Source organism: Equus przewalskii, chromosome 2, assembly GCF_037783145.1.
Source record: "Equus przewalskii isolate Varuska chromosome 2, EquPr2, whole genome shotgun sequence".
In the NCBI taxonomy this organism is placed as follows: Eukaryota; Metazoa; Chordata; class Mammalia; order Perissodactyla; family Equidae; genus Equus; species Equus przewalskii.
Genome location: NC_091832.1, coordinates 84,511,926 through 84,535,314, shown reverse-complemented (window position 1 = coordinate 84,535,314; position 23,389 = coordinate 84,511,926).

The following is a 23,389-nucleotide window of genomic DNA, read 5'->3' as shown; positions in this document are numbered from 1 at the left end:
AAATGGTGACTGTATCTGATATATTAATCATGTTTATATTTCCTAGAATTCCAGTCCAATTACACTTGTTTAAGTCTTACATCTTTGGGAGAAATAATTTACATTTTCAAAAATTCTCAGGTCAGAAATTTTGCATAACATTTAAAAAATGAATCTCTGTCTGTTTAATCTGTGATTAAGAGACAGTGGAAATTTTCAGAAAGGTTACATTCCACCTTAATGTTCAGGGGTAGAATTTCTGGAATGCTGCTATATCCTTAAGAAGTATTTCTTAAAAAATGTTTAACATGTATGTGTTTAGAAGAATTTAGCTTAGTGGCAATATTAGATATTAAGAGAAAAAATATTCATAGCTCTGGAAAAAAAATCTACCTTCATACTATATTTGCATTCTTGAAATTTTGCTTATCCCTATTTCTAGAAATGCAATACATTTCCATTAACTTAATAGGAATTTCAGAAATATGTTTTCATACAGACTCATCTTTCAAACATCATGTAAGTCATTTTTAAGAATGTGATAAATTTCTTTTCTTCTTTGTGCATTTCCCTCCCAAAAGTCTACAGTGTATATGAATTGCCTTTGTTATGAGAAAATGGACTTAATTTTTCTATAAATTTTATAAATTTCAAGCAATATCCAATACAAGATTAGCTAAACTATTGCATCTTTGGTCATTAAAATTCGTATTATAAAAGAATATTTATGACACGAGAAAGTACAAATAATATATAACATGATAAAAGCTTGTTGCAAAAGAGTAAAAATTAAATTTTGGAAAGAAAACTATATGTGTATGCATGAATAGAGAAAAATACACAATGAAATATTACCTGTGATTGTCTCCCAATGGATACTTTTGTTCTTTTTAAAACTTTTCCAAATTTCTCTTGAGAATTGTATATTATTTCATAAGTAGGAAATATATATTAAAATAATAGAGTATATGGTACTTTTGTACATCTTTTAAAATTCTATATTTGGCAGGCATGAGAGAGAGTACAGTAGATCTAGGCATAGGGATCAGAACAAGCAAATTTGCAGAAGTACAAAACGACATTACATTTGGTGAATGGCAAGCAGAGCTGTAAAGCTGAAGAGATAGACAGTCTCGGACTACATAAGCGTTCATAAACTATACTGAGAAATTTAGACTCTATGTAAAGTGGTCATACATTCTGGTTTACCTGAAAGAGTTTCATTTTAGTCCTGTAGTAGCATTGTAATTATTAATAGCATCCCCTTTTATTATCAAAATTATCTGGGTTTAGATGATAAATTACATGGTCATCTTATATAGCTACTGGGAAATCACTGCAGGCTTGTTACTAGGAGATTAACACAACCAGATTTACATTTTAGAAAGAGACCCTTGGCTGCATCGTAAAGAATAAATTTGGGGGGTGGTGCAGGAATGTGGGCAGGGAGATCAATCATCCTCCTACGGCAAAGTTTATGGGAACTAAATCAGTAGCAACGGGGTTAGTGTGAGGGAGACAGGTGAGAAAATTCATACATAAGAGTAGGCTTAGACATTTATAGAAGAGAAATTTTAGGTATTTTGAAGGTAGAGGTGAGTTCTTTAAAATTTCATTTGTAGAAAGTTCTAGAGCAGCACGGTCCAACGGAATTTTCTGCACTGATGAAAATGTTCTGTATTTGTGCTGTCCATTATGGTAACCCCTAGCCACATGTGGCTAGTGAGAACTTGAAATTGAATTTTAAATTATATTAAATTTTAACTAATTTAAATTTGAATAGTTCCATGTATCAAGGACTTCCGTACTGGACAGAGCAGCTAGATTTTTATCTGTAAAGTATGAGAGAGATCTGGCCTGGAGATGTAGCTTTGTGAGGAATTGGGTAGGTGCTGGTTGAGTCAGTGTATTTGGCTAGGAGAGTTTGTATCTTGAGAAGAGAAGAGGGTACCATATTTAAGAGATTGGCAGATGAAGAGGAACCTGTGAAGACTTCTAAGGACTGACCAAAGGGTCAGGGAAGACCCAGGAGGGGGAATTGGTTTGGTAGTCAAAGAAACTGAGAATGTCAAGAAGGGGGTGATCAACAGTAATCAAAGGTTTTATGTTGTAGGACAAGTAAGTAAGATGGAGACGTTTTGGAAGGATTGAAGCCAGGAGATTATAGAGGTAGGGAGACATTTGGAGGTCAGTAGAAAAGTCTAGGTCTCAAAGAGTTGATTAGCATAATGCTGTTGAAACTCCGCTCTCAAACGTGGTGATAAGAGAGTTCAGAAATAAAAACAATGGGATTGACACCTAAGCAACGTGCTGAGAGTCAAGGGGTGGGGTTCAGAGTTGATTGAGAGGAGATGTTGTTAATGAAAAGGCAAAGTTATGCTCTTCCTCTGAGTCTCTATAATGGCTGAAACATGAAAACTCAGCCTCACTGCACCCCTACCACTGTGCCCCAATCCTTAAGGAATTATGCAGCAGATTTCTTGATGCAGCTACTTTCTTAAGAATTGATGGCTTGTGCCAGCCAGGAAGGAAATCTGTTTCATAAGTGCAAGGAACTGCCTTTTTTTTTTCTTCTTTGATGAGATCAGACTAGAACCTAGAGGTTTGTTTACCATTTCAGCGGGGCAACTGCAGCAAAGGCCCACAGATGAAAGAAAGGTGGAACCCAAGAAAGGAAGACAGAATCAAAACATCCTCTCCCTTTCTTATCCCCCAAATAAAAAAGATAGTTATTGAAGAAAAACTCAAAGATAAAAGTTTATGTTAGGAACATTAGAACTGGAAAGATGCAAACAGCTCTGTGTTCATCGGTAAACTGCTTCTGGGGGCCATGGAGGGGGCAACATGATGTGGTGGGATGAACAATTGAACTGGTAGTCCATCCAGTAGACTTGGGTTCTAGTGCTGGTTCCATTGTTAATTAACTATGTGATCTCGGCATGCATACCACTTAACTCCTCTGGGTAACAGCTACTCATAAAACCAGATTAGTGTTCAAGTTTATGTTTTTCAACTTTAAAATTCTATTAGTGTAAAGGCCAAGTTAAAATTATATTTAATGTGCTAAAATAAATCTGGATGCATGAAACCCATACTAAATTTTGTCGACCTTGTCACAAAATGTCACTCACTGCTTCAATGGATGCATTTTAAATGACTTTAATGGCTGTGTTGGCCATCCATCTATAGGAAATCTATGCTAAAAAAGATAGTACGGAGATAAGCCAAGTTTTGCAAAGTTAAAAAAATGTAAGATACATAAGCAGTTATTTTCAAATTACACAAAAACGTACAATGAGGTCGTATCTAGGCTGAGAAGCTGAATGACAAGTTTCAGTTCAAAGAAACTGCTGAAGGCTTCTTAGTGGTGCCTGGAGGGGTAGACAGTATGGTGGGTTAAAATAGGTAACACTTCTAATCTTTGTTTTAAATTCTTATTCACGTCAAAAAAAGAATGAAAAAAGAAGGAAGGAAGGAAGGGAGGAAGGGAGGAAGGAAAGGGGGCAGGAAGGAAGAAAAGAAAGAAAGAAGGAAAAAGGAAAGAAGAAAAGAAAAAGAAAATGAAATCAACCATTTACTGTTGCAAGAAATGCTTGGTGTGGTAGAATATAACGAGTTTCAGTCCTCAATCTTCCAGTAACTATGTGACCTTGGGCAAGTAATTACACATCTCTGGGCCCCCATTTCCTTGTCAGTAAAATGAGGGGCTTAGGCCAGAACTTTTTAAAAGTCCCTTCAACTTGACAGTGTTACAACATTGACAGTGTAACTCACATGGCACAGAATCATTGGTTTGTGTTGTTAAGAAAAGATCAAAGCATAGTATTAGAAAAAAGTTATCTATTCATGATTTCATTTTTTTTTTTAGGAAGGTTAGCTCTGAGCTAACATCTGCTGCCCATCCTCCTCTTTTTGCTGAGGAAGACTGGCCCTGAGGTAACATCCATGCCCATCTTCCTCTACTTTATATGTGGGACGCCTACCACAGCATGGCTTTTGCCAAGCGGTGCTGTGTCTGCACCCTGGATCAGAACTGGCGAACCCCAGGCTGCTGAAGTGGAATGTGTGCACTTAACTGCTGTGCCACTGAGCCCGCCCCTCATGATTTCATTTTAATGCATATATTCAGTTGTAGGAGACTGTTTTCACCTGACTAAAGTGAGAAAAAAAAAAGTCGTCTCACTAGTTAATAATCCCCACTATTCCAGGTAAGTTGGAGGGGGGTACCTAGAATCACTAACTCTGCCCATGGAGGAGTCCGAGAGTTCACTTCTTGCATTCTCTCTGCCACCCCCTCCCCAACAGCATCAGTCCTAGGAAGAAGATGTGCTCATCTCTACTGCAACAGGCAAAGGCAAGCCTTTGATATAGAGAAGGAATGTGGGGGAGAGCTAAAAAATACCCTGAGACACTGGACCTGTTGAAATTCATGTATTTTCTGCAATTAATAAATGTTTAAAAAGATTTATTATAAATAATTAGCCTCCCTGCACTTCTGTGCTTTGATTACTCCTTTGAAGCACTGAGGTTACTCTGCAATAACATGAGAAATCTCTTTGTTAAAGAGAAGGCCTGCCCTGCTTTTCATGTGCCAAGCTCCTCCCTTATACCAGGAAAAAGAAATCTTTGAAGATATTGCAAGTTTCCAAGAAGCAGAATTTTTTTCCTGAGAGTAAGGAGTCTTCTTTTAAAAATCTTTCATTTTGGAACAGGGCAATAATTTCACTGTCAGAACCTTTGGACTTATCAAAGTGCTATCTGGGGTTCTGGAATTAGGATGGTCCTACATGTTTAAGATTTCCAGAAATCAATGGACGTTTGGACTGTCTTTAAAGACAGGAGTTCACTCTGATTAGTTTCCCAGGGTGCACATGACTTCTTTCTTTCATGTAAACATAGCTAAAACGATAAAGTGTGATGACCCCTCTCAGTATTGTATTTTTTTATTTTATTATAGAGATTGGTACAAACACTTTAAGTGATGCAAGGGGACAAATGGAAAGCAGTGCTTTCTTTTAATATTAAACCTTGTGGGACTTTAAATATCAGGTTTAAGGAAAAAGGGTTGTTACTTGGGTTGTAATGTTCTTGAACCTTTGGATATTTGCTGTGGCTCCCTCTGAGCAGCTTTTTATCCTTCTCACATCTTGATTGGTGAAGCTACAGAATAGAAGCTTCCCATTTTTTGCCCAGAAGCATTTCAAAATCTCTTGACTACTTGGCATCATAGTTTATTCAGTATGGGCATTTCTTTGAAATCAGTGAAATAATCCATTATCTACATTTTCTGACTACTTATTTCTTTATTAACATGTACTACTTTACTAAAACTACTTTCTTAAATGTCACTCAAAAACAAATGATCTTACTCAGTCCTCCTTCTCCAAGACTACTAAGTTGGGCAAATTGGGCTTGGCTGACCAACTCTTTCCTTTGAAATTCTCCTTCTTTGACATGTCCAACATCATCACTCCATTCTTCCTCTTACTTTTCACCTTTCCTAATTTATTTTTGTTGCAAGTTTCTTTCTACTTGCCTCCCTCTTCAAACTTGGAATGTTTTCTCTCACATTTTTCTGGTATATGAGCTCTTTCTTATGGCTTCATCTACCATGTCTAGTCTGATAACTCAAAATCTAAATCTCTTGCTCTGATTTGATGTCAGAGTTGCACTCCTGAGTCTCCAACTGCTTCTTACATGTTTATAACTTGTGTAATTAGTGCTAGGTGAGGTGGAAGTGCATTGTGTTTCCAATGAGTGAACTGCATTGAAAAGTTACTAGTAGCTTTTAGCTGAGGAGGCAGAAATTCACTTTGGAGCAGATCTTTGCTTTCTTAAGTTATACAACTATAAGCTTAATATTTAATCTTGGGGTGGCACTGAGTGATAGTGAAGTTATCTGTGTCAGAGATGTCAAGTGCTCTGTTTAAGAAGATAAAAATATTCTCTTGCATCAACATGGATACTACACATAAAATTTCATGACAATAAATTTGAAAATTCAGAATAAATAAATACCTTTAAAACCACAACTTGTTAAAACTGATGCAGGAAAACAAAGTCTGGATAGTTCTATTTAAGAAATGTAATCCCCCTTTTAAAATCTCAGAATGAAATGCCCAGGCCCAGCAAACGCTCCAGATATTTCAAGAAGCAATATTACCAATGGCCAGTTACCAGCCCATTATGAAGAAGGATCAACATGTCAATGTCACTCATGAACATAGAAGCAAAAATCTCAAATACAATATTAGAAAACGAATCCCACAATATGTTAAAAAGATGATATTTTACCAGTGTTGCAGATGTGGCTTGTGGGAGGGTCAACTTCTACTTTTGAGTGTACTCATTTCTTGCCTGAGGGCTTCTCTGGAGCTGCAGAAGACCCTTTGCCTTTATGCATGGAGGCTATAGATACCAGAGAATTAGCACTTTCCAGGAACACTCCTCTACAAATGATTGATTGGTGGGGAGGGGTTGGTTTATAAATACCCCAGTTTTCTTATCTCTCAGGTGGGACAATTCTGAGACATGTGCCTACACCATTTCCCAGTTTCTTGCTTGGCATAAGCTCCAGTCACCCAGCACAGCCACTGGCTTACCCTTTGTTCGCTTCCTGCCCTTTCCTGTCTCACTTCTCCACTCCCCTATCAGAATTTTCTTCAACTCCCTAATAAACTACTTGCAACCACATCCTTGTGTCAAGGCCTGCTACCGGGGGAACCCAAGCTAAGACAATAACCAAGTTCCTTGGATTATTCCAAAAGTGGAAAGTGGTTTTAACATTAAAAAAATCAGTCAATTCAATCCATCATATTTATAGAGTGAAGAAGAAAAGAATATCATAGGATTATCTCAATAGATGCAGCAAAAGTATGCTCTAAAAGTCAATACTTGTTTATAGTAAATATTCTTAACAAACTAAGAATAGAAGGAAGCCCTCATTCTGACAAATAGTATGTACAGAAAAGTCCTACAGGAAACAATGCGTAGTCATAAAATACTGAAATTTATTTCCATGAGATAGGAGACAAAGATATTTGCTAACACCCCTTCTATTGAAAATTCACTAGAGGTCCTAGACAGTGAAATAAGGCAAGAAAAAAATCATAAAGCTTGGAAGAAAGAAACAAACTGCCATTATTCATAGGCAAAATAATGGTTGTATAGGAAACCCAAAACAATGTGCACACGAATTATTGGAATTAAGTGAATTTAGCAAATTTATTATAAAAATAAATTTCATTTCTATATACTAGCAACAAATAATTAGGAAATAAAATTCAAAAAACAATACCATGGACAATAGCATTAAAAGTAACAAATACCTAGGAATAAATCTAACCAAAGACGAAAAAAATCTCCATATAAAACTATAACACATTATGGAGATAAGTTGAAAGAACTCAATAAATGGAAAGATTTTCCATGTTCATTAATTGGAAGACTCAGTATGGTAAAGACATCAATTCTTCCCAAATTTGTATGTAGATATAACACAAGTACTATTCAATTCCAATCAGAAAGTAAAAAAACCAAAAAGTTTTTGTTTGTTTGCCCTGGAAAATTTGACAAGTTGATTTTCTATTTATTTGGAAATGTAAAGGGTCAAGAATAGCCAGGAAAATTTGAAAAGAAGAGTGTTTACATGATCAGGTATCAAGACTTACTATAAAGTTACAGTAATAAAAATAGTGAGGCATTGATGCAAGGATAGATAAAAAGGTAAAGAATAAAATAAAGATTCCAAAGCTTACTATAAAGATATAGTAACCTGATTTATATAAAGAAGCTCCTGGAAGAGGGGATTTGTTGGGGGAAGAGGCAGGGACGAAAAGCCTGTTTAACAAATGAAACAAGATTGATTGGATATGCAAATGGAAAAAAGTAAACATTTATCCTTACCTCCTCTTGATCAAAGAAAAGAAAATATGAATAGCTCGATTCAGAAATGAAATCTCTACTTTAAGACTTTCCCAGAAAGAAAATCCAGGCCCAGAGAGTGCTCCAGATATTTTAAAAAGAAATATTACCAATAGCCAATTACCAGGCCATTGCAAAAAAAGGATCAACAGGCTAATCTCACTCATGAACATTAAGGCAAAAATCCTAAACACAATATTAGCCGTGAGAATGCCACACACAACATGTTAACCACAGAAAGCATAACACTATATGAAAAATAAACTCCAAATAGATTGGAAACCTAAATGAGAAAGGTAACCTGATAAAGCATCTAGAAAATAACATGGAGAATATTTTAATGACTAAGATATTCTTAAATAGGCAAAGATTTTTTCCTCAGCTTTATGGAGACATAATTGGCATACAACATTGTGTATATTTAAAGTGTTGATTTGATACACTTATGTGTTGCGATATGATTACCACTGTACTGTTAGCTAACACCTCCATCTCTTCACATAAATTGTCATTTCTTTTTTGTGGTGAGAATATTTAAGATTTACTCACTCAGCCACTTTTAAGTATACGATATATTATTCGAACTATAATCACCATGCTGTGTATTACATCCCAGAAACTTATTCCTCTTATAACTGCAAGTTTGTACCCTTTGAACTACATCTCTCTATTTCCCCCACCCCCAGCCCCTGGTAACCACCACTCTACTCTGTTTCTGTGAGTGCTTGTTTGTGGGTAGCTTGTCTAACTGTTTTTCTTTTGGGGGTGACAAAGGCTGACATCTCCTATGTTACTATTTTGGTTGGCAAAGATTTCTTAAATAGGGTGTAAAAAGCTCTAATCATAAAAGAAAAACTTGGCAAATTAAGCTATATTAAAATTAAGACTTTTACTCACTAAAAGATATTCTGTAGAGAGTGAAAAATTGTTGTTAAATTATGGATTTTGACATAAAAATCATAAAGAATACTATAGAAAACATTCATGTTTCCATGATCCAGTTTAAGAGCAAAGCTATATATCATATTTATATATATAGTTGATACCGCTGTATCTCCTGTTTATCATTCTCTGGTCTAATTTCTGTCCTTCTCTTCCCATCCTGGGGCCTATCACTCTTCTGAATGCTGTGTTCATCTTTTCCCTGCAGGTCTTTATAGTTTTATAAGACACCTACCCCCAAATACTACATATTACTTTATTAGTCAGAGTCCCAGCAGGAAAGTGATGGCACCCTCAGTTGGGTAAGTGGAGGGGAGTTTATAGACGGACTATTTGCAGAGATGTAATAGAGTTAGAGAAATCTGAAGGGATCAGTAGTGCTCTGGGACTAGCTGCTTTGGAGTTCCATTACCATCCCTACATTTCAAGAGCTAAGAAAACATACTCAGAGAAAGAATGTGGTGAGAATAAGGTCGCCCGACAGGAGCCCAGCCTTTTGGTGTAGGTTGGCTTCAGTCCACAAGACCTTGCAGGGAGGGAGCCAAGAGAATGGACTTCTTTGATCTCACTCTCCTGCCTCATGATGCTCCTCCATGGCAGAACCCAGGTGAAATCCAGAAAGCAGGGGGGCCCAATGGTGCAGAGGACAGAAGTTAGCTTCCCAGGGCATAAAGAAAGGAGAGGAAGGGGGAGTGTGCAGCTGGGGGCAGGGGGCTGCACTCCTCTGTCAGATATCCAGCGTTAATGCTATTTTGCATATTATATCCGTATATTAAATTTAGCATGCACTCTATATATCCTTTTGCCACTTGCTTTTCTCTCTAGTTTTCTAACTTGTTCTTAACTTAGCATCTTTACTGATATACCTGCTTTTTTCTTTCATTTTAGGGAAATATTGATTCAAAAGGCACATTCTGCTCTCATCAGTCTGGTCTCTGTTAAGTTTTGTAGTTGCCCTATTTTAAGCAGAATGAGAAATTTATTAAAGGATACATTGTATATCACAGAGTCTGTGTGATGGCCAGAGAATCAAGCTTGGTGGCCTTGTGCTCAAACAATCTCCAAATTGCAGTGTTACATCACTCCACAGGACAATTTGCTGCTGGGTACAGGCTCTGAAGTTTGCAGGGGACACTAGAGCTAGGACCACTGCCACTTCGGCCTTTGAAGGCCGACTGTCTTTGCCCCCTGGGCAGCATCAATTTAACACGTACTCCTTCATTCTCTCCACCCTCTTCCAAACTCATGTCTTGCATGTGAAGTGTGTTATAGAGGCCTGGGTCATGAGCCTGTACCCTGTCTTCGAGGGAAGCTGGGAAAGCAATTTTCTAGCTTCTCTTTTGGGGAGGTAAAAACTCTCCAACACAGGAAGAATGTTTAAAAGTTCCTGGACAGCCATGGAAGTGTGACAAGTATCCACCTATCCCCTACCATTTGTCACTTTCATGCTAATTCCTGCCTCAGGGCCTCATATTGTTGCACACAACCACAGGACCCCACACCCTGGGTGCAACTGTATAAATATAGTCCCTCTTCTGAGAGCGCTTGCTCTGCGTGAAGCACCTGGACCACTCTTTACCTTCTTATCTCTGAATTTCTTTAGTGCTAGTTAGCGGTACTATTCAATTAACCATTGATTTTGCCTGTTTAATGATATTTATCATTTTGCTAAAATAGGGTGAAATGCCACTTTATTGTTGGCCATGTATTTTATCATTTGGTCTTCTCTCCTTATTAAAATTTTAAGGATGCTTGGGGGAGGGCGATAATCTTTTCCTTTCATAGGAACTAGCTTATTGCTATGAACATAGGAAGTACAAAATAAACACTTGCTTTTTGATGGTTCCATGATTTGAGCCTTGAGGGATAGAGACCACAGTCGAGTAACATTTAACAAATATATTCATGTGCATTCTGCTGTCCGATCATGAGGTAAAGCAATTTATACAATCCAAATTCCCAGCTCCTCAGGAGTATATCTGTTATTTATTAACATGTTTTTTATTTTCTTCCCCTCCCACTCCAATTTTGTCTTAGATTGCATAGAGGGTAAAGGCTGGAAAACAACATGGTATTCATAAAGTCCAAAGGGAAATGAAACTTGGGTAATAAAATATTTAACCTTTTTGAATCCAAATTTAGGAATATAATGATAAGACCTTATTCGTGGGTGGGGAGAATTTACTCTAAGAAATGTGAAGTTGGGTAGGCAGGATTTGTCAAAGAATTTTTATAGTAGGAATATACCAGTAGCTCTCTTTGGGATTCCTAAAATATAATCTTGGGAATAAATAAGCAACTGACCAAAAACCTCTAAGATGCTTGAGCCCGTAGGGCACAGTAAGAAGTTAAATGAATGTCATGCTTATGCTCGTGTTTACTACTCACCTGTTATGGGTATTACCTCTAGCTGATGTGGGTGTTGTTGATGGATATTAGTGTTTGAAAAACACACCCGGAGAGAAGGTGAGGCAGCATGTCAGGCCCCAGACAAGCCTGCTGAAATCCATGCCATGAATCCATCCTTGTACACCTAGAATACAGTTGAGGAACTTGGGAAAAATGCTAGTAAAACATATGAAAATCTTGGTAGAATAAATATAGGACCATAGGCTTGATATAAGTCTGAGAAGAACAGAATCATATCCCAGCTCGCAGAGAGGAAGCAATGTAGTCAGTTAATTATTTTGATTGGCAAAGGAGATCTAAAGCCATCCTGATTTTTGTTACCTAGTCAGTGTGGAGATCCAGTAAGCAGGAGTGGAAAATGGAATCAGTCAGGAGTCTAGTGTTCTCCAAGGTTCACTGGCAGATAAGATGTGTGTGTGTGTGTGTGTACATACACATTTATACGTATGTATGTGTAACATACGTATATATTCACACTCCAGCATAAAATGAGGATTTCAAGAATTCTGACCTCTCTTACCAGCATTTATTAAACACTTATTAGGCGTAAAAGAGTGGTCTCAGTGATATTAAAGAAGAGATACTATCTCTACTCCGAAGTGGGAAGAGAAATGTGCCTCGCTGGGATAAAAGCTTCATTGTGGCAGTGACTTTATTTATTGCTGTATTCCTGGCACCTAGAACAGTGCCTGGTGCTTCAATAAATAAGCAGGAAGCAGGAAGTAAATGAATAAATTATTTCTTGAATAGGTTCGTCAGTTCCTCTTGTGAGTGATATTTAACTTTAAATGGGCGAGTCAGACAGCAAGGACCTAAACTTAGCTAGTGTATGGATGTTCTTGCAGAAGCATGAGGCTTTGCGACTGGGCAGGTGTGAAGAATGGATGACAATAGGAGACTCACATAGATATTGTTTGCTAAGCCGGAGGATGACAAGCCAAAATGGAGTGAGCAGGAGAAAAACTAAAAAGATCCCACAAAGTAAAATTTCATATGATGCACTGTAATTCTAGAATTCCAGGTGATAATAGGCAGAGCATCTTTACTTGCATCAGTTCAAAGTATAGCTATTTACGAATAATGATAATGAGCAAAGGATGGTTTGCAGAGCTGTGGGCTCTGCAAATAGAGCCACAGCTGCCAACCATAGAACAGTCTTTATGTGCCTACAGTGTGGAAAGAACAGTTGGTCAGGCAAAGGTTTTTCCAGCCACACCTGTTCACTCAGATAACAATCACCACCAGTAGTGTTATCTCTAAATATGAAGATAAATATATATTTTATATATCTATGGCTGCAACTATACACACAGCTTGTAAATTAGGTGGGAGTTGGACTGGCTGATTTTGTCCTTTGAAGAGAAGAACACAACCCATTATAGACTTGGGTAGAAACTGGCACATCTAACTTGCATACAGGGATCTCTTAGTTGAGTTGATTCTTTCAGAGTCATTAGCGTGGTTTCATTTATGGGTACAATACTGGTAGAACCTTGTTATGGGATGACTCATTAATTATAGCGAGTCAGTTGTATCATGGGTCAAATCACTTCTCCTGAAGCACAACAACCACACAGAGTAAATCCTGAAACAATGCAATTGGCCCATTAATCATTCACTCTCTCAATAATTCATTCACTCGCTCATTCGACAAATACATATCAAGTGCCTCCTAACCCAGGGGGATTATGGGTGATAGAAAGATGAATAATTCATAACCTTTGTCCATAATTATCCTAAGAAAACTAGTTTTATCTTGTGAGATTAGTACTCTAGAAGAATTCTTTTAACTTTTTGTGGCAATATTAATATCTATTATGAAATATTTTCATCCTATGTTTTTTGAGAAACATCCATGGCATCCTTCTCAAAATCGTTCTTAGAAAATCTATTGGCTTTTAAACAAAAATAAAGTAAAAAGTCAGTAACAAGTATCAGTGTGCTATTTGGATAAAAAACCTGATTATGTGTCTTCATTCTAATTATGAAGTTTAAAAATGTGTAGCTACAGGGTAAAAACTTGTTAGAGCTGCTTGTCTCTCAACTCAGACTTAATCCAGGCTATTAAGTATGATTAAAATTCAAGATACTTAATTGTCATGATTTAGAATATGTCTGTGCATTCTAAAACCTGCTTAAGTGGAGTGTGTTTTTCTGGTTAAAGTCATAGAAGAGGTAATGTTTGCCTGCTGTGAGGTTCTCTTCCTCTATCAGAGGTTACAATTTAGAAATTATCTAAAACAAATTAAACGGTTTCTTATTTAATTCTAGAAGGTGAGAATGTCAGTTATCCGTTGCTGCATAACAAATTACCCCAAAACTTTGTGACTGAAAATAATAATGATTTTATTTGCTCACAGTTTGCTGGTCAGCTGGGTGGCTCTTCTATTCTGAGCCAGCTGTGTTCATCTCTACACTCAGCTGGCGACTCAGCTGAGGCTGGGTGGTCTAGGAGGGTCTAGGATATGTGTCTGTCAGCTGCAAGGTTGGGTAGTCTAGAGCCTTTCAGCTGAGGTGGCTCATTTTTGCACCAAATGGTCTCTCATTCTCCAGGAGGCTAACCTGGGCTTCCTCACATCGTAGTGGAAAGTTCCCCAAAAGTAAGAGAATGCAAGCCCCAAAGTATAAGCGCTTTTCAAGTCTTTGCTTGCATCATGTTTGCTAACAGGCTTTTGACCAAACCAAGAGAAAAAAAACAAAAAACAACCAACCAAGATTCAAGGAGTGGAGCAAAGTTTCTCCCACTTCTTGGGAGGAACAGAAAGTCATTTAGTATAGGATGTCCTTACAGAAATGGTAGAAATCATAGCCATTTATTTGTAATATACCATAGTGTGTTCTACAATAAAAAGCTTCACTTTCCTCTGTCAATGAATGTCAATGAACGTAATATTATGTAAATATTAAATTATCTGTAAATCAATTCAGTTTCTTGAAGTAAAAAAAAAGTAAGTGAATACTATCTATCTAGGAGCTGTTTTTAAAAATTAATGCTTACTTATCATCAGAGATTAAGAAACATACTTTATCAAGAAAAAGCAATGAAAAATGTAAAAATTATTAAAAATTATAAAAATTAAAAAAGTGGAATAACCAGAGCAAGTTGATCAGGATAAAGAAGAGCTGAACTTTACCTTAGCCCTAAGGGTAAGCCCATTTAGCCTTACTAAGTAGAACATTCACTATCTTTTATTTGGTATAATGTGTAGAAGTCTGTTTTTTATTTTCTCTGCTTATTCTCACTGTTCCATTCTCTATGGGCTCTGCCTTCATCCACTTTCGTCTACACTGTGATGATTCCCAGTCTGTATCTTCAACTTTCACCTGTCTCTTGAGTGACAGACCTATTTAATTGACCCCTTGATTATTTCTAGGAGGCTATCCTCATAAGCATTCCAAATTCAGCATGTCCAAATCTGAATTCATGGCCTTCTGCCCAAAGCTTTTTCTCCTACTATCATCTCTAACTTAGTGACTGGTAATGCCAAAATTCATTCTATATCCAAACTAGAGACTGGAGAATTAGCTGAGGCTCTTCCTTCCTTCCCATCATCACCTCCTTTTCATCAATCACCAAGTCTGTGGTTTTTGGCCTTTTAATATTTCTGGATTTCAGCTCCTCCAGTTCCACTGCGTCTGTCTCAATCAGACTCCTCAGCTGATCTCCCCGCTTTTAAGTTTTTCCCAAATCTTCCCAGTCCATTTGTTTTAAACATGAATTGTTTAAAACATGAATCTCATCATGTCATTCCAAAGCTTCCATCAAAAAATTCCCATAACCTTCAGGATATGATCCACTTCCTTATTTTGGCATACAAATCTCTCCAGGATCTGAGCCCCGTGCTCCATCAGAGGAAACTACGTTTCTTGAATGCATCATACAGCTCTCATCTCTTTGTCCAATTGATCCCCTGTCCTTATTATCCTCCCTGATGCATTTCCTTCTCCACCTGATTAACTCTTACTCATTCTTTAAGAACTCAAAAGCCATCTTCCTTGGGAAATAGTCATAAGTTAACACCAGACTTAGGTGGGTAGTCCACTGCTTTCCCTTGTAGTATCTATCATAAATCATGTCTCAGTTTTTAATTGGGGATTTACTTAGGTCGTCTTTGTTGTTGATCTGTGTGATGTTAGCAATTAATGCAGTCCCTGACACATAGTAAATTCTCAGTACTTGAGTGATTCCTGAGACTAAATGAATGAGTGAGTGGATGAAGGATATGAGGGGAGTAAAATTAGATGAGAGTTGGCCACCTGTCCTGGCTATATCTCTAACCAACGAGCACACGTAGTGGAACTGTTTATTATTGAGAAGTAATTTATGTAAGTCTGCGTGCTGGAAGGAATGCACTTGGAGTTTAAGTCAAGTTTTAGCTCAGGTAACAGTGGAATCAGGTTGAGAATGAAAACTGCTCTGCTCCTGAAAATTTAGGGATCATTTATTTATCAATTATTTCTTAACTGAAAAAAGAGCTCTGCTAGAAACTTGTCTCAATACAATTGAAGGGATTAATTTTCTTTATTCTTTATTATTTGTTGCCAACTGTTAATCTCTGTTTGGATTCTCTCTAATTCTAATCATCTTCTACCCCTGATATCATTGAGTATTTTCCTAGAGAATTCAAACTAGTTTTAGTATTTTGCTTAAGTGAGGCAAATTAGGGATGTAAATTTAATGTAAATAAATATGTTTTTCAAAACCTAATTTAGATCATTTTGGAATATCTGCTGTTTTAGGTTATTCAGATCAATGCTTCTAGCATCTAACCGTGGAAAATGGAATTGTGGATGATTAGTAAATTGAACCTGATTCTCTGCATTTCTAAGCAGTTGGGTGGTAGCAATTGATTTCCTGGACTCTTGTTCTGGAGTACTCTGCTTTGATGGAGAGATTATTCTTCTATAGATGGAGTTCTTTTGATTTGCATCATTATCATACATCAAAAGTGGTGTTAAGATATTTCTGTCGTTGATGTACATGTATGTATTAAAGTGGTCTTGTACTTGAAGAATACCTGCTCAGTGAAAAGAAGAGCTGTATCATTTACTTTTTGTCCTACTGTCTTTCTTTCCAAGACACAATGGGTGCCTAGTCAACCTCCTTATTCTTCCCAGCAGTCCATGTCTTCACCATTCACCTTGAACCACTGACTGCTCCACTTTTTCCTTTATGTGCAGGCAATTATTTTTCCTTCTATTTCATATGAAGGTGAAGCTATTAGACCAAACACTTTTACCATCCTGACATGAAATTGATAAGCTTGTCAGCAACTATATCCTTTCTTGTCTTCCTTCTTCCTCTCATAAAGCAGGAGTCCATCCTCTCTAAAGCCTGACCTGGCATCTTTGTCTATAATCCGTCTTTCTAGAACTCAGTACCTCCCCATCAGCATTGAAATGCACTCAAGACTGTCCCTTCTAAGCTCACATTCCGGTTCAGTCTTTGCACTAACTCTCTCTCTTGCCCCAGAGCCAAAATTCTTGAAAGGATTGTGTGTATTCATTGTCTCCATTTCCATCCTCCCGACTCCCTTCCTATTTCATCTACAACTCATTTCATTCTGGATTATGACTCATCTATCTACTTGAACTTGTCAAGTTTACTGATATCCTCATCTTTAAATCCAATGGACATACCGAAGTTTTTATTTTATTCTCTTGAACTTTCAGTACTGCTAACCATCCCCTGTCAGCAGAATAAGATTATCTAACAAGGACACAAAGCACACGCTTAGGCTTTTGCAAAATAAAGGAAAAATTGAAGAAATTTAGCTTCAATGAACTTACCTAAATTCTTCTGTCAGACAAATTTAGAAAGAAACTAATTTAATTTCAAAATGTGCTGGATTCATGTTTTATGAAAGGATAGATATATAATAATTTATATTTAATATGCATATATATATATAAACGTGTATTTATGTTTTAATTCTCTATGGGAGAGAGAATACCACAATCTTTTAATATCTCTAAAGCCTTAATCAAGCTCCCACTTCCTGGAACTCTCTTCTATTACTTTTGTGACACCACCAACTCCTAGTTTCTCATAAACATCTCTGCTTGCTGTCATTTCCTCTTCAGGGACTTTAAATGTTGGTATTCTTTGGAGTTCTGTCGTAATCACTCTTCTCTTCTCACTCTGACCGCACTCTCTGGATGAATTCATCCACATCTAACCACCAGTTTCCATTTCTGTGATGGTGCCTCCCAAATCTACATCTGGAAGTTAGACCTCTTTCCTAAGTTCTCCATTAGTATAGTCAACTGCCTACTGGAAGTCACTGCTCAGATAGATTTCTTGGAGATGATTCAAGCTTACTGTACCCCTAAATGATCTCAGCATATTTCTCCACAACTCCTCCTCCCTCCTCAGTGCTTATTATTTTAGTGAATGATACTGTAGTCCAAACTAGAAACCTGGGATTCTGACTTAACTCCTTCCACTCTTTCATCGTCACAACCAGTCAATCACCAAGCCCTAGATTCTGCTTCCTTCTATGCCTTGATTAGTCTCATTTCTCCCCATAGACACTGACACATGGTTCCAGGCCACCATCTTTTCTCTTCCAAATTATTACAATAATTTTCGAATTGGTCTTTCTCCGTCTATTCTCCAATTTAGAACCAAAGTAATTTTTTTTAAGCAGCGTGATCCTGTTTCTCTCCGGTTTAAAATCAATACTTTTAAGATGACTTAAAAACCCTTCATGGGTACATCTAGGCAATGGAACCTTATTCAGCAGTTAAAAGAAATGAGCTATCAAGCTATGAAAAGACATGGAAGAATCTTACATTTTTAGCATATTACTAAGTGAAAGAAGCCAATCTGAAAAGGCTACATACCACATTATTCCAACTATATGACGTTCTGGAAAAGGCAAAACTTTGGAGAAGAGTGAAAAGATCAGTGGTTGCCAGGGGCTAAGGGGAATAAACAGGAGGCATAAACAGGAGAAATGAAAAGGCAGAGAACAGAGGATTTTTAGGGCAGTGAAACTACTCTGTATGATACTGTAAAGGTGGATACATGTCGTTATACATTTGTTAAAATCCATAGAAAGTAGAACACCAAAAGTGAACCTTGATGGTAAACTGTGGACTTTGGGCGATGATGACGTGTCCGTGTAGGTTCATCGATTGTAACAAATCTAGCCCTCTGGTGCAGAATGTTGATTGTGGGGGAGGGTCTGCATGTGTGAGGACAGGGGTATATGGGGACTCTGTACTTTCTGCTCAATTATGTTGTGAACCTAAAACTGCTTTCAAAAATAAAATCTATTAAAAAAAATTAAAACCCTCCATGGTCTGGCTTCTCTATACCTCTTTAAAATAATCTCTTCTCCGTTCTGCCTTTGCTGTATTATTTTTCATATGAAACTTCTTTGTTTCTTTGAACTAGTCATGTTCTTTTCATCTCTGAGCCTTTGCCCATCTATTCTGACTTTTCCTCTTCACTTTTTCTTCTTGTCTTACTTAATCATTTATCATACTTTATTGTTATCGCATTTTCACTTGGCTGTCTTCTTTGCCAGACTCTAAGTTCTGAGTCCATCTTGCTCACTGTAGTGTCTCCAGTGCTGGGCATATAAAACACTGAATAAGTGGATGGGTGGTATAGGATTTGGAACAGTTTTCTCTTATTCTTATCTAGATCTACCCTGGTTTTGTTTTCACCTGCTCTGAGCTCTTTGTAAAAAAGCATTTAAAAAAATCACAGGTCTAGGTTGCCAGATTTAGTAAGAACAATAAAAAGTACAGAACGTTCAGGTAAATTTGAATTTCAGGCAGATAATGGATAGTGTTTTAGTATAAGTATGTCCCTAGATATGTAATTTTTAATAATATTTAATTTAATATTTATAAATATTTGGGGACAGGTATACTAAAAATCTATTCATTGTCTGGAATTCAAATTTAACTGAGCTTCCTGTATTTTATCTGATAACACTACTCAGTCCCCATGAATTGTTTCCTGGTTACAGGAATCATTTCTTTAAACATAGATCATAAAATTGGTTACCTGCCTCCACGTTGAGCTCTCTGCAGTAAATCTCTGCTAAGGACTGCCCTTTTCCCTCACAAATTTTTGTTTTTCAGAGCCTGCAGCAGAGCATTTCCATCTCTGCCTATGGAGAAAGTTTTTGCCATTTACAAGGAGGAAAAAGTTTTGTCTTTAAGCTTTTGCCTTGTCTTTTGAAATGGTGTTATTTACGTATAATGCACATACCATACAATTCACCCATTTAAAATGTACAGTTTAAAGTGTACAATTAGTATATTCACAGAGTTGTGCAACTGTCACCATGATCTAATTTTAGAACATTTTCAGCACCCTAAAAAGAAACCTTGCGCCTATTAGTCGTAACTCCCCGTCTGTCACTTACCCCCAGTGGTAGGCAATCCCTAATCTACTTTCTGTCTCTCTGGATTTGGACATTTTATTTGAATGGAATCGTACAATATGTGGTCTTTTGTGACTGGCTTCTTTCCCTTAGCAAAATGTTTTCAAGGATCATCATGTTGTAGCATGTATCATATTTCATTCCTTTTTGTTGCCTAATGTTATTCCGCCGTGTGGGTATATTCCATTTTGTTTACCCATTCATCAGCTGATGGACATCTGGGCTGTTTTCACTGCCTTTTGTAAGAGCAACATTCTAAAAGTGATTTTTTGTCAATAGTCAAACTTTAGGGAAAAAGTAGAGAAAATGCTCTACTCATTTCAACAGTTGTAGGATTTAATTCACTTTTGAAATTTCTATGGATTCCTTATCTATCCCTGTTTTTATCTAAACTTTTTCTTTCACATAGGAATTAATACAAGAGTTATATTGGGTGTTGTGATAAGCGACTGCAGATTTGGTTAGGCTGTACCATTCTGAGATGTCTCAGACACTTTAAATTTGAGAATCCATGGTGCAACAAGTCTGTCCAATGTGATATTTTTCATGATCACAGGGAATATTATAGACTAGAGCATCTAGAATTGATTACAGCTTTGACTGGCACAGATATGTGAAATTGTGGTGTGAGGTTGGAGTTTTTATGTTATATATTGTTTTTATGTAATATATTCTGATCTGATCTCTGGATGGTAAATCAAATCACCTAGGATGGTAAATCAAAATATAAACCAAACATATCGAGGCAATAAGGATGTTTGAGTCTTCACAGACATAAAAATGTCATTTTGAAAGCAAGTAATTTCTTAGAGAAGGTGAGTACATGAAAGTCAACCCTGATCATTGTGCTATACAAGAATATTGATTATGCCATGGAGAATCACATGGCTATGTTTACAGTAACCCCCAAAATGGAAGATTTGTAAAATTAAATACAAACTTGCTGTACTTATGCTATCAATGTATGGCACTCTTTCTTTCTTTCCTTCTTTTTTTAAATGATTTCCACAAATGATTTTTTTAAATGATTTTAAATGATTTCACCTGGGTAGAGTGAACAATTGGAGATAGCTTAAAGGAACCATAACACTGTGGACATTTTTACACAAACGTTGATGACCACAAGGTAGTGATTTTCAAACTCAGGTTTTGTGATGACCTAGGGAACATATAATTATTTTAAGGAGTGTGAGCAAATCTCAAAATAAAATGAATACATATTCACTTTGATTTTTAAAAGCACATACCTGAGTTGTTTAAAAATAACAAGATGTGAAACGAAAACTTCTTGAATGATGTCTTAATCTGTTGCAAGCTGTGCATTAAGCAGTTTGAAGCACATACTCCTTTTTACACGTGTGCCTCGTTCATACCTGTCTTTTTAAGTGTTCTTAACATTGATGCTCAGATACTAAACATCCAAGAAGCAAAACAGATCACTCTGGTCCACTAAACTGCAAATTTCTGTTTAACTTTCAATCAGGACTTACTGAATATTCATTGTCTGAAATTCTATGTTAACATTTTAGTGAATTCCATCAACTGTGTCCTACCAAGAAAGAATTAAGAGAGTAATTAATTGCAGTAAATTGGAAGATGTTTTCTGATTTCAGATGTGTAAAAGTGAAGAAAAATATGCATTCTAGAATTAATGAAAAGTAGCAGCACTATTGGAAGCATACAAATATACTCAAAGACAACTGTGCACTAAAGTATATAAGGCAGTGGTCAATTTCGTTTAGTTAGAAATTAATTAAGCACTTAAAATATGCATAGCTCTGGGCTAAATCATGGCACAATAGTTGGGCTGAAACCGTTTAATTATCTGGAAGTTTCTGTTTGTTAGTCACCTTCCGTATGTGCCACAGTATACCAGTTGGAATAGGTGGGGTAGATAGCTGCCCATGAAGTGTGGGTTAAAGTTCTTTGGGAAAGTCTTTGTCCTTATTATTTTCTTACTGATGCCAGACATTCTCCTGTAAGTGTTTCTTCCTTTGGCCTTACGTCCTTTGAACATGTGGATATTTCTGGAAGGATGCATTGAGTATTTTAATCATTAACTCTCCAGTATGGAATCACTGATTGTGTTTTCCCAATGGGATAGCAACTGAGACTTTTTTTTTAAGCACACTATCATAACTGATAGGAATCAGAGCTCCAGGGAGCTCATGTAACTTGCTAGGACTGCAGAGCATGTAGCTGGTTGAACTGGGCTTTCAACTCTGTGCTGTTTACTGGGTCAAACTGCCTTTCATGAATACCTCAAATACACAGAAATGAAGTCTTCAATCTAGCCGAGCTTTTGAAAGATAAGAGGATAAAGAGACTGGTTGAGAGCTTGAGGTATTGCCTGAGAAGATCAACCGTAACTAGGGATAGGATTGGGAGTTGGCTTGGGTAGTGAGAAGGTGAAATTTTCTGAAAAGGAAAGTGGAAAAATGCCAGCAATAAGCTTGTTGCTTCATAATTTTCCCTCTGTGCTTGCTTCAGAATTACTGATTCCTATAACTGATCTCACCTACCTTTCACATTTGTCAGGTTTACTTCAATACAATACTTTCCTGTGGTTTGTCAGAAAGACTTTAGGACTCACTTGGAACCCTAGCAAAATTTTTGTCTTGAACCTAGAGCTGAAATTATTGCATTTTTAACCCAATATTGAATGCAAATTTTTCTGACCATTATTTAAGACTTTGGGAGTGACTTTAATTCAATTTTTCTATGATTGGAGTGAGAAAAAAATTGAGTAACTGCACTAACTGCTAGTGTGCAAGCATTTGAACACACTCACATCCATATCAGTATAGCTGAATCTTAATGGCGGTTCATAAAGCTCATGGAAAGATGAGAAATATTAATATAATTTTCTAACATGGATAATAATAATTGTCTCTTTGGCCTTTAATAACATTGAAGAGTAAGTCATAAATTTTGATATGAACACAAGGATGACATTTACTATTATTTGTGCAGTAGATCCTTGACACGCATAAATCATACCCCTACAAACCACTAAGTTTAATCATCAGATTAAACTAACCAGGGTTCCTGGTTGAAAGCTGTAAGTGGAAAATAACAGAGCTATGTTGAAATATATTCATTCATTCCACAAATAATTATAGAGATCCTACTGAATATCACTGAATATATACCTTTCTAGGAGATGGATATGTAACAGTGTGCTGACCAGACAAATCTCCTGCCCTTATTCTAGTGGAGGGGTAGATGAGTATAGTGGGAACAATTAAGTCTTGTGATCTATCACAGATACAGTAGTCTTCAGATCTGCTACCCTTTGCTTCAAAAACTTCTCACTTAGACTTTTATTAATTCCTTTTTACTAATTACCCTTTCAGTCCTGGTGGTCTAGTGGTTAAGATTCAGTGCTCTCACTGCCAAGGCCCAGATTCGTTTCCTAGTCAAGGAATCACAGCACCCTTGGTCTGTCGGTTGTCATCCTGTAGTGGCTGCGTGTTCCTGTGATGCTGAAAGCTATGCCAGCAGTACTTCAAGTACCAGTAGGGTCACCCATGGTGGGCAGGTTTCAGCGGAGCTTCCAGACTGAGACACACCAGGAAGAAGGACCTGGCTGCTCACTTCTGAAGAAACTGGCCATGAAGACCCTGTGAATAGCAGCAGAGCACTGGCAGATAGAGCACCAGAAGACGAGAGGATGGTGCAAAAAGACTGAGCAGGGCTCCGTTCTGCTCTGCACAGGGTCCCTGGGAGTC